Raw genomic sequence first — 10,429 nt, forward strand, 5'->3', positions numbered from 1 at the left:
AGTTTTCCTCATACAGAGCTTGTACATATTCTATTAGATTTATACCTAAGCTTTTCATTTTAGGGAGTGCTAATGTTAATGGTAGTGTGTTTTTAATTTCAAATTCCCCTGTTCATTGATAGTATATCAAAGTCCCCCACTTTTTGAAAATAAAATCCAAAAATTTTGGTATCACATTATAGGCCCTCAATACAGTGGCTTCATATCAATTTACCTTTGTGTGACAATAGACCACTTCCAAAACTTAGTGGCTTAAAAAAACAACAAACATTTATCAGCTCATGATTCTGAGAATCGGCAATCTGGACTGATCTCACCTGGGCTTACTCATCTGGACAATCTACTGATAATTTGTCAGTGGTCAAATAAACTATAATGGTCTCACTCCATATTTGGCATTGACAGGTTTCAATCAAGGTGCCTCAAGTCTCTACATATCCTTTCCAGATATCTGACTGAGATTTGTTCACACTTGGTTGTTCCAAGAATGTAAGACAGGAGGTTGCAAGGATCTCGAGGCCTGGCTCCAAACTCATACAACATCACTTACCCTGCGTTCTTTTGGTCAAAGCAAGTCATTTCAAATTCAAGGGATATGGAAATACACTATACCTCTTAATGGGAGGAGCAGCAAAGGATTTGTGGCCATTTGTAATCTACTATAGAACCAATCCATCCTTTGCAGATTCACAACCAGAAGCAAACTGCACACCAGTTACTAGTGACTTGCTAAGACTCTACTGCACCCGGAAGTCACCATCCCCCCACAAAATGCACACAAACTTCTTCATTCACATTTGAAATGTTTCCCATACTGCATGTTTCAGTTCAACTACCACCTACTTTCCAAAGCTTTCTTTAATCCTTAAGGACAGAATTATTAATCATTCCATTCTCAGAAATATCAGAGCACTTTAAAAACATCCTCTTTTGCTCTACATATTATTTATGTTCTATAGTATATAAGAGTAATGATATACATTTGTATTTTCCATTGTTCTGAAGTATTTTTCATATACGTTAAGCTCTTACTTTTCTTTGTATGAGGGGACACAATTAAGTAGACAGCTTCTGGCACACAGTAGGTATGAATGATTTTGGCAAACAAGTAAACATCCTTTTCAATGTAAGAATTTCCTTAACAGTCCTTGGTAGGTACTCTTCCTGCCTCACTAGGCTTGCTAAAAGCTATTTTACAATGTTTTCAGGCCAAATCCCACTCATTGGTCCTACATTCCTAATCTCTCATGAGAGATGAATCAAAAGACTATTTTTTAAAATATTTCATAGTTTGTTCCAATTTGGATGAATGTGATTTAAGCATCTCTTGCTAGAGATGCAATCACCAGGCCTTAAAATTATGTCTTCTCCTCCACAGTGTTTACCTCTGTTTGCCATAAACGTAACCTGTGACCTTGTATATTAGTGTTTTTAGTACAGATTAGTTAAGCAAATATTACCAAAGTATTATGTTCATTAAAAATGGATATAATTTGGAAGAGTTTCTTATAAAACCCTTAAACATAAATCTATTTTTTTTCAATTTTTTTCTCCCTCTCTATTCTACAGTCCCCAAAGTATTCACTTTGAAGCATAACATACAGAGGTTAAAAGAATCACACAACTGCAGGGTTGAAAGAATCTTAAAAGTTTTAAAAATCTTAAAATTTAAGATTTTAAAAAATCTTAAAAATCTTAAATGAATTCAAAGTAATCTATGCCTGTTTCTAGTGGGCCTACTATGGGCAAAGCACTTTATCAGATGTGTTAAATATACAGCAGTGAATAAACAATAATAAAAATGGATTTAATTTCAATTTTGCAATGTGTACACAATGACCCTTGATTAAGGGTAGGCAGTGGGTGGGCTATATTGCCTTTACACATAAAGGCATAAATATTGCTACATAAGTTTAGAGGAAAGAAACAGCTTTACAGTAGAAATGGAATTTGAACTGGGACTTGAAAAGGAATTTGGATTTGTACCTATAAGGATGTTGAAAATGGAACTGTATAAGGAAAGACAAACGTCTATAAGTTTAAATATGTAAGAAGACTGGAGCAGATGAAGATATTCCAGAAAAATATTTATAAAAATATTATTGTAGATACTTCCAAATACAACTTTTTAAAATGAATATTTCATTCTTCTGTTGAAGAATATATTAAATGAAGAATATTTTAATAAGAATCTCCTTGTTCAGGATTATATTCTCATGAGTAAATTCTTGTTATACCCACCTACTTTCTTTTTCTCTTTGGCCCCTAGTCTCCGATTGCAGCCGCAGGCACTAAGGTAGATGCAAATTAAGTTTTCTTTAAAATGCTGTTAAGAGACCAAATGGAAACTGATTAGTTAAAACTAATGAAAAGAAAAATCAGAACTTAGACCAACAAAATGTTTTTTATCGGGGAGGAGTTTTTGGCTTTTTTTTGCGGTACGCGGGCCTCTCACTGTTGTGGCCTCTCCTGTTGTGGAGCACTGTTGTGACCTCTCCCGTTGTGGAGCACAGGCTCCGGACGCGCAAGCTCAGCGGCCATGGCTCACGGGCCTAGCCGCTCCGCGGCATGTGGGATATTTTCGGACCAGGGTTATGAACCTGTGTTCCCTGCATCGGCAGGCGGACTCTCAACCACTGTGCCACCAGGGAAGCCCTCGGTGAGGAGTATTTTAATACTAATGTTGTTTAGCATTGCCAGTGCATTGTAATAATAAAAAGGAGATTAATTTATAGTCGTTTTATTGGCATTTTAAAATTATCTACTTTTATTGCCTGCACCTGGGGCAAACTGCTCCCATCACCTGTTTAATATTCATTGCAGTTAAATGCAGAAGACAGACTAGAAATTACAGTATAGTTTAACAGGTGCTGAGCTAGGGGTATAAAGGACTCTCTCTACTGCAACTAAAGGTTCACACCTTCATCCTTTTCATTTCAGCTACAGGAATAAGGACTACACTGGTCTGCCTTCAATCTTTCCCTGTCAGTCCATTCTTCATGCTGCTAGAAATGTGATCTTTCTACAACACAAATTTTTCATATTGTCTTACTTAAAACTTTTTATCTCTCTGCCTATTAGGAAAAAAATTTACTTTATATGATTATTAAAGTCCACCATTTTCTGCCTCCTCCTTTTCTCCAGTTTTATCATCATGTTCCCACATGTATAAATGCACACACACGCAAACACACATTATTTTTTCCATCTAACTACTTCTAACTCCCAAGAAGAATTTGCCGCTTCTTTCTTTGTGCCCACAATTGTAATATTTATTATGGCAGGGACAAAATTTGTTAACTTGTGTGAATGTTCCTCCCTCTGCCTCTCCCAAAGATGAAGATTTTCCAGTTCAGTCCACACATATTTGGTGATATAGAATAAAAGAGATTGTGAATACAAGAAACACAGCACATACCCCATTCCTAGAACATTTTTTCTCTTTCCTCCTAGCTTTGTTTTCATGGCAGAATAAATAATAAAAATAAAATATCACCATTTTGCAAACCTTAATGAAATAATGGATGTAAACAGTAGTCATCCATGGCTGCTAAAATTATTTATGAAAGGATAATGAAAAACTGTATAATGGGTGAATCAGGCTAATAGTATCTGATCCAAATCTTATCATAATGTTTACAGAGACAGCACAGCACCAGCTATGATGTATTCTTACCAAAATCATTAGAGCCGAATCTGACAGGTCTCTAGATCTAACTGCCAGTTTGCTGGGAAAACGGGGGATAAAGAAACTTTTTAAAAGAAGATGTGATACATATGTACAATGGAGTATTACTCAGCCATAAGAAAGAATGATATAATGCTATTTGCAGCAACATGGATGGACCTAGAGATTATTATACAAAGTGAAGTCAGACAAATATCATATGATATCACTCATATGTGGAATCTAATTTTAAAAATGATACAAATGAACTTATTTACAAAACTGAAACAGACTTACAGATATCAAAAACAAACTTATGGTTACCAAAGAGGAGATGTTGGGGGGAGGGATAAATCAGGATCTGGGGATTAACATATACACACTACTATATATAGATAACCAACTCAACATTCAGTGATAACCTATATGAGAAAAGAATCTGAAAAAAGAATGAATATATGTATATGTATAACTGAATCAGTTTGCTGTACACCTGAAGCTAAAACAATATTGTAAATCAACTATAATCCAATCAAATTAAAAAAAAAAAAAAAAGACAGTAGCTTTCAGTGACTGTGAATCTGGAGAATCCCAGCCAGGAAAAGAATGTCAGATCTCATTGTCCTCCTAGCCCTTCAACCCTCCCCTGAAGCCCCTCAACAAAATGGCTTGACCCCCCCCCCTCAAAAAAAAAGACAATAAAATGATGCAGTTAGTAATTTTTAAAAGGATGGAGATTTCACATAACAAATTACCTGATTCCTTTTTTTTTGGTTATTTATTTATTTTTAACATCTTTATTGGAGTATAATTGCTTTACAATGGTGTGTTAGTTTCTGCTTCAATAATAAAATGGCAAGGGAAAACAAAGATGAAGCGTGAAGGACCTTTAATTAAAAGATATATCCTATACATGCTATGTGGGGATATTGTTTTTATCCTGACTCCAACCAAACCAACTGTAAAAATCATCATCATCATCAAATAGCTTTAAGATAAATGTTTAATGATAAGAAATTATCATTATTTTAACAGTGATATTGTGAATATGTTGAAAATAATGCTTATATCTTTTAGAGATAGTCTCTGAATTATTGATGGATAAAACAATAAGATGTCCAAGTTTACCTTCAAAATAATACATAGGGTAGGAGCTGTGTGTTGAACTACATGAAGCAAGTTTGGCTGCACTGATAATTGTTGAAGCAAATGACAGATAGTCATGGTTTCTCTTCAATTTTATGCATGCTTTAAGATAAAACAAAAATAAATATAATTTGTAAAAAACATTTTGAGAAGTGGGAGACTGTTGACTCAATGAATAACAGGAGTTTGGGGCAAAGTTTGAAAACACTTTTGAGGTTAGTGAACAAGAATTTTTAGTGACATCAATTTATCCCATTGTGTGACTCAAGCAGTATTAGACTTCTTAGGTGGGAGATTGGGGTGAGAGCACAGAGAATTTGTACAAAAATAATTATCTATGTGTTTGGTTTTTTATCCATTAGAGTTTTATGATGAAATACAGAGAAGCAAGGGAGATCAGAGTATTGGTGGGGATCCTAGTGAAAAGTTGGACCTTACAAACTCAACTGGATTTTACAAAATTAAATGCAATGGAGAAAAGACAGCCTCTTCAACAAGTGGTGCTGGGAAAACTGGACAGCTACATGTAAAAGAATAAAATTAGAACACTCCCTAACACCACACAAAAAAAATGGATTAAAGACCTAAATGTAAGGCCAGACACTATAAAACTCTTAGAAGAAAACATAGGCAGAACACTGTAAGACATAAATCACAGCAAGATCCTTTTTGATCCAACTCCTAGAGAAATGGAAATAAAAACAAAAATGAACAAATGGGACCTAGTGAAACGTAAAAGCTTTTGCACAGCAAAGGAGACCATAAACAAGATGAAAAGACAACCCTCAGAATGGAAGAAAATATTTGCAAACAAAGCAACTGACAAAGGATTAATCTCCAAAATATACAAGCAGCTATGCAGCTCAATATCAAAAAAACAAACAACCTGGGCTTCCCTGGTGGCGTAGTGGTTGAGAGTCTGCCTGCCGATGCAGGGGACACAGGTTCATGTCCCGGTCTGGGAAGATCCCACATGCCGCAGACCAGCTGGGCCCGTGAGCCATGGCTGCTGAGCCTGCACGTCCTGTGAGCACAGAGCCTGTGCTCTGCAGCGGGAGAGGCCACAACAGTGAGAGGCCCACGTACTGCAAAAAAAAAAAAAAAAAAAAAAAACCAATCCAAAAATGGGCAGAAGACCTAAATAGACATTTCTCCAAAGAAGATATACAGATTGCCAACAAACACATAAAAAGATGCTCAACATCACTAACCATTAGAGAAATGCAAATCAAAACTACAATGAGGTATCACCTCACACCAGTTAGAATGAGCATCATCAGAAAATCTACAAACAACAAATGCTGTAGAGGGTGTGGGTGAAACGGAACCCTCTTGCACTGTTGGTGGGAATGTAAATTGATACAGCCACTATGGAGAACAGTATGGAGGTTCCTTAAAAAAACTAAAACTAGAACTACCATAGGACCCAGCAATCCCACTAGGGAGCATATACGCAGAGAAAACTATAATTCAAAAGAGCCATGTACCACAATGTTCATTTACAATAGCCAGGACATGGAAGCAACCTAAGTGTCCATCGACAGATGGCTGAAGAAGATGTGGCACATATATACAGTGGAATATTACTCAGCCAAAAATAGAAAGGAAACTGAGTTATTTGTAGTGAGGTAGATGGACCTAGAGTCTGTCATACAGAGTGAAGTAAGTCAGAAAGAGAAAAACAAATACCGTATGCTAACACATATATATGGAATTTAAAAAAAAAAAGGTTCTGAAGACCCTAGGAGCAGGACAGGAATAAATACGCAGATGTAGAGAATGGACTTGAGGACACGGGGAGGGGGAATGGTAAGCCTAGACAAAGTGAGAGAGTGGCATGGACATATATACACTACCAAATGTAAAATAGATAGCTAGTGGGAAGTAGCCACATAGCACAGGGAGGGTGCTTTGTGACCACCTAGAAGGGTGGGAGGGAAACACAAGAGGGAGGCGATATGGGGATATAGGTATACATATAGCTGATTCACTTTGTTATACAGTAGCAACCAAGAACAACGTAAAGCAATTATACCTCAATAAAGATGTAAAAAAAAAATAAGAGAATGGAAAATAAAGCAGTACATTGGGGGGTGGATAATGGACTGGTCACTAGGCTGGAAATCTCATGAATCAAAGCATGACCTCAGAAAGAGTGGTTGTATATGCAAAGTGGAGGGAATGGAGGGTGTGGTCACAGAAAGCTCTTCTTTTAATTGATTTTAACAGTTTAAATTTTAAAGAGAATCTAGAAGGGCCCAAATCACTTGAATCTACTTATTCCAACTTTCTTGGCTAAGGATTTGACTTCCATAATTCTGACCTTACTGCATGATTGATTAACCACTCCCTCAGAGGTATCTCAAGCAAATAACCCAACCCAGGCAAGATTACTGTTCACAAAACACTGCTTTCATGATTCCACTCCTTCACTCAAAACTCTCCGTCTCTCTCTTTCTCCAGATAACTTCCAAAATTCTCAGTCTGTCGTTCCCAGTTCTCTCTTAACTATCCACGCTCTGTTCATTTCACCTTCCCAATCACTAATTCCCATCAGCCTCAGTTCCAATCAGATGTATCCTCTTCCTGTTTTTTCTTTTCAGTTCTTTTTATTCTCCAAACTTAGAATTCCCTTTCTCCCTAAGATTTTTCATACCAAAACGATAATCCCATCAAAGTCCAGGTAAACACATCATAGCAAATGTTGCCCGGGTTCAGATCCTATCTCCACCACATAGTAGCCATCTAAACATGTTGATAACAATAGTGCCACTTTAAGGGTTGTAGTGAGGACTTAATATATGTAAGGCACTTTAAACAATGTTTAGCATTGTTCAAAAACTTTTTCAACACTTATAAAAAGACCTTCTTGCCATGATGGTATTTCCTTGTTTCAATTCCTTTATTAGAGATATGTAATTGTTATACCTCAAAATATTTCCACATGTGACCTTAAGTTCATTCTGTAATTACATGAAAGATGATTTATAATCTGCACTAGTCTTGTATTCATTACATTTAAGCAATATTTTACATCATTAGCTACTTAATAAATGCATATGATTGAATATCAAATATCTAAATTAAATAAAATAAGTGAATAAATATATTAATGAATCAGTGAATAAATGAAAGAGAGATTAAACAAAGTAGCATGAATTTGCAAAGTGAAACTTCAGGAGAAATGAATGCTCTCAAATTCCCAGCCTGTTCTACAAGATGCTAATTTTTCACTCAGGCTTCAACCTTAAGACTCCTGAGTTATGCCCCACCATTAATTATTCATCACCTTTCTGATTCAGAAAACCAAAGCATATCTATTTTTCATCCTTATAGTTGCCCCTTGTTTGTTAGTAAACTTAATTTATTCCACAAACTTTTGAGGAAATGTGCTATTTTACAGAGGTTTCAATCACTTATACTTCAATTAAAAAGTCTATTCAGAAAACTTAAAAAAATATATAGCTAAACTTCATATATCTCATCTATATACCAAGGAAATATATTAAACATGGGCACAAATTAGTGTTGATATTTTAGATGCTTATCCATGTAAATATTTGCCATAATTATCTAAGATTCAAATCCATCTATATTAAGGTAGTAAAACTGAATTATCTGAATGCAAATATACTTTGAGATTCTGCTAAAGAACTTTTTGGGGGTCGCTGTTGTTCCAAAAGTAATATTTCCCCTAACTTTGATTTAATATTGCAATATTTCATTATCTGATTAGTTTGAATGTATACAAATATTGACATCAAGGTGAATTTCTTCTCTTTTTCATTAGTGAATACATGTTATCAGTTTTTTTATTAAGATATAATTCAACACCATAAAAATCATTCGTTTACAGTATACAACTGAGTGATCATCTATACATTCACAAGGTGGCAAAACCATCACCATTACCTGATTCAAGAACATTTTTATCATCCCGTAAAGAAAGCCCATACCCATTAGTAGTCACTTCCCAATGCCCTCCCCCCCCCACCAAATCCCAGCCCCTTGGTTAATCTACTTTTTACTAATCTTCTTTCAGTTTCTATGAACTTGCCCGTTCAGGACGTTTCATGTGTATGGAATCATACAATATGTCGCCTTTTGTATGGAGCTCTTTTCATTTAGCATGTTTCAGTTTTCACTTTCATTTTCAAAGTCTATGGATGTTGCATCATGAATCAGTATTTCATTTTTCTTTTCAAGGCTGAAGATGGATATAGGACATTTTGTTTATCCATTCATCAGTTGATGGAAATTGGGTTGTTCTTAATCTTTGGCTATTATAAATAATGCTGCTATAAACATTTGCATACCATTTTTTGAGTAAATATATATTTTCAGTTCTGTTGGGTATATACTTAGGAGTAGAATTACTGGGTCATAAGGTAACTCTATGTTTAACTTTTTGAGGAGCTCCCCAACTCATGTTCAAAATGGTTTCAACATTCTGCATTCCTACTAGCAGTCTATGAGGGCTCGCATCTCCACATCCTAGATAACATTTGATATTGTCTGTCTTGATTATAGCCATCCTGTAGGTATGAAGTGGTATTTTGTTGTGGTTGTGCTTTTGATTTCCCTAATGACTAATGATGTTGAGCACCCTTTTTTGAGGTTTTTGGCCATTTGTGCATCTTCCTTAGGAAAATGTTTATCAAGTTCTTTGCTCATTTTTAAATTAGATTGTTTGTCTTTTTATAGTTAGATTGTAAGAGTTTTTAATATGTTCTGAATACTAAATCCTTATCAGATAAAGGACTTTAAGGTTTTTTGTTTTTGAATGTTTTCACCAATGTCTCCTAGTCTTTGCTAAGAGGTTTCTTGTGCATGTTAGGGCCTGCCTTCAACACAGAGATAGATCGTTACACCATTTTGGCCTTCATTTACTGTTTTCACAGGGCTTGAAAGTCAGCCAGCAGTGACAGTTTAGGACATTCTTAGGTCTGTCCTAGGCATATACACAGCCCTGTACATGCCTCTCCTAGGATTTCACACAATTCTACACATGCATGTGGCCTTGTAGATTTCCAGAAAAACATTGGTGCTTTCAAAGTCCCCTATGGGTGTCTCATTCCCCAGCTTTTCATTTAAATTGTTTTGGTCCGTTTTTTTACTTGCCCCAATTCTTACTGCTTCAGGTAGCTGTGATGATACATAATGGCTACTGATTATTTTCAACAACACCCTCAGGAAAAGACTGTTCACCCTGTGAGAGGTCTGAGTCAGGTCAAATAAAACAAGTTCTGACAGTGGGATTTTCCAGGAAACCTGGAGAAACCAGCTCCATTTCACTCTTTTCAGAAGATGCTAGGTTGCTGGTTTTCACTTTGACTATGGGCTGTTGGTTCTCAAGGCTACCACAGAACTAGTAGAGAGGGACCTGATATTAGGAAATATTGAAATGCCATAAAACTCACTTTTTTTAAACTAAGATTCCATAAAGTCTTGAATAAAGACTACCCAAATTGTTGCAAGTGTTTGGTTAATTTCCAGAATTTTTGAAAACGTTGATTTTGACCACTGTTGCCAGTCTCATTGCTTTTACGGAGGAGTGAATTTTTGGAGGTTTTTATCCATTCTTGTCTTATCAGTGTTTTGAAATTTAATATAATT

The sequence above is a fragment of the Orcinus orca genome, chromosome 4, assembly GCF_937001465.1.
Source record: "Orcinus orca chromosome 4, mOrcOrc1.1, whole genome shotgun sequence".
NCBI lineage: Eukaryota > Metazoa > Chordata > Mammalia > Artiodactyla > Delphinidae > Orcinus > Orcinus orca.